Below are 3035 nucleotides of genomic sequence, written 5' to 3'. Positions count from 1 at the left end.
AATCGTTAACTCGACTCATTTATTCACTCAAAAAATTTGGTGCAGTTTGTTCCAATAGAAAAAAAATTATCCTTAAAAAATGGGGTGGCCCTATAAATATGGTACACACTGTAGAAAAAGAATTTTTTGGGTAATTGATAAGTTTCCAGTAAAAACAATGTGTTAGAAAAAAATGGACAAGGCTCAGGAGTCAAAATTAGAAATACAGCAAATGCTTCAATTTTGGATTTTGGGCTTTAGTGAAATAATCTTTATAACTTGAGGTTTGAAGATTTGTCTGATCATATGTGGACTTTTTAAACATAGAAATACACTATAAATAATCCACAAGACAATCACTTATGATTTAAAATTTCTTGTGCGAGTCTGCTCAGAACAATGCTTCATCCACAAGTCTTACCAGTTATTTCATTGAATACACAAAGACATTTTTTTTCAATTTGCTGTATTTCCAATTACTACTTGCGGGTCGTGGCGACTTTTTTCCTAATCGATTTTTGGCACTGGAAAGTTTTGAAGTACCCGAAAAAATTTTTCCCCTATTTACAAACCTATTATTATTTTTTCCGAAAACAGGGGCGAATTAAATTAGAATTATTTCTAAATAAAAATTATTGAAACCTGCAACAAATCTTGAAGACTTTCCTGACGTTCTGTTATGTAAAAAAATGAAACTTAAGAAAAGGTTTAAATTCTGCGAACAAGAAAATTTATCAATCATTTTTTCGAGCACACTTAACCAAGATGCACAAAATACCAAAAGTGTTTATTTTTCAACCCACCCTAATGAGAAATTGGAAAAGAATCATTCATCTAGCTTACCGTGAGAAGCAATAGATATAAATAAATAGGTTTGGATTCATGACGAATCTAAAAGTGCCAGTAAGATCGAAGATGATTTGAAAAAGTACGGCAGGTTACAATTCCTCCCTGGGTACCTGTACACGCTCCCCCACGCCGCCCTCTTCACGTCATCCTCTCACTCAGCCGATCTGCTGCCGCCGATCCTGGTCTACGGGAGTCCATTGTACCTAATGAGGACTAAAATGCAGAGTGTGGCCCTTTTTAAATTTAACACCTAGTAATTTATAAATATAATATTCGGAATCTCCGAGGTATATCGATTCCAACGATATTTTATTATACATGAAAAATAAAGAATTAATGTTCAAGTTTATGTGAAATTTTATTGAAAAGTTTTCATTATATTTTACGCACGTCCACTGCAGATGCTTAAATATATTAGTGCAATATTTCACCTAACTTGGAAATTTCCACAAGCTCAAATTTGGTCATATTTGAAAACTTAATAGCTAACATGATAAATGTGGTTTATTTTTTCAGAAAATCGCACTTCTTCAAATTACACTTAAATAATTTTGCACTCCCAGTCTAAAATTATGAATAATCTTAGTTCTGACTCAATTTGGAAACTCATTAACAAACATCATACATTTATTTTCATTGCTCGAGCAGTTTTTTCATAAAAGTTAACTAAGAATACTATTTTGACATATAAAAATCAGAATAGAAAAGATTTTCATTAAGTCAGAGTTAAAAGAATTGTTTTTCAAATCTAACGTTGCCAATTTTGAACAGTGATGCAAAATTGAATTTGCTTTAATTATTGTCGAAAAAATGGTTAAAACGGAATTCGGTAAATTTGGAAAAAATGATTATTTTCCTTTAAAAAATAATACGTTTGATATCACCTGCTTTAGACGTTATACAAGATGTTTAAACATTTATTTAAAAATGAATGAGCACGAATTTTCAACAGGATAGTAAAATTTTTGACTAAATCAATGCATTTTTTATCGAAATGATAATTCTTTAAACACAAAAAAATATCTTAAGAAAATAATAATAATTTATCAAACAGTTGCATTTTTAACCGGAAAGATTAATTCTCTACCTGAGAAGATTAATTTTGAAGAAAATACATTAATTTTCACAAAGATATTTAAAAATTAGAAAGTTCAAACCCGATATTAAAATTATCAACTAAAGAAATGAATTTTCAATTTAACATGAAAAAGTTAAATTTTCGGTAAAAAAAATCGGTTTTCACGAGGAGGTAAAAATATATTTATTTAATTATAAATTTGGAAAAAATTCGAGTAAATTTTATATATATATATATAGAAGTTTGGAAATATTACTAAATAATTAAAAATTTGAAGAATTAAAAAACAATTTGAAACAAAATGTAGAATTTGGAAGATTTAAACACAAAATTTAAAAGCTTTCTTAGCATTTTCAAAGGTTTCAGAAGAATAAGATTTTTAAATTAAATTTTAATAGGAGAACTAAAAATGACTTTTTTTAAAATTAATTTGAAACATATTAAAATTTTGTTTTGGAGGAGTTTTTTTCATTTTGCAGCATTTTCAAAAAGTTGTAAGACAAATTCGAGCTTCGAGATAATACAAAAATTTGCATGAGAATTCTGGAAAAAATTGTAACGATTTTTTTGAATAAATGTTCAAGAGATTATTACTAAAGAATTCCGAATACACTGTGAGGTATGGAAACATGTTTTTAACTTGAAATTCTTAGAAATTATATAATTTGAATTTTTTTTTAATTTTTGGATTGATTCTTCTTTACACATTTTGACTGAGATTTTGTTTTATTGACTGAAAAATACTTCGTAGTTAAAAGTTCAATTCTTTTTTTGTAAATTCCTTTTTTCATTGACAAATTTTTAATTTAAGGGGGGTCTTGTCAATTATCACTCTCAATGTTAAGTGCAAAAAAATAACCACGTGGGCGGGGAAGGGGGGGGGGGTAAAGTTCCTGAACAATTTATCACGTTTTTGCCAAGTTTAAGCGTGCCCAGGGCGTCGTATTATATTCAAAATTAAAACATAGAAACAATGCAATTTATCTTAGTTTTTCACATGTTCAAATCCAAACACACGGACCTGGCGAGGGGAAGGGTATTTGGAAAAGGGAGTGGGCGTGGCTTGTATTCGGACGTATGTACACTAGGGTGGTCCCAAAATGGTTTGAAATTTTTCCATTCTAGAGGG

Source organism: Belonocnema kinseyi, chromosome 5, assembly GCF_010883055.1.
Source record: "Belonocnema kinseyi isolate 2016_QV_RU_SX_M_011 chromosome 5, B_treatae_v1, whole genome shotgun sequence".
Classification (NCBI taxonomy): Eukaryota; Metazoa; Arthropoda; class Insecta; order Hymenoptera; family Cynipidae; genus Belonocnema; species Belonocnema kinseyi.
The sequence above is the reverse complement of the archived record's forward strand: the minus strand, read 5'-3'. Positions refer to the sequence as shown.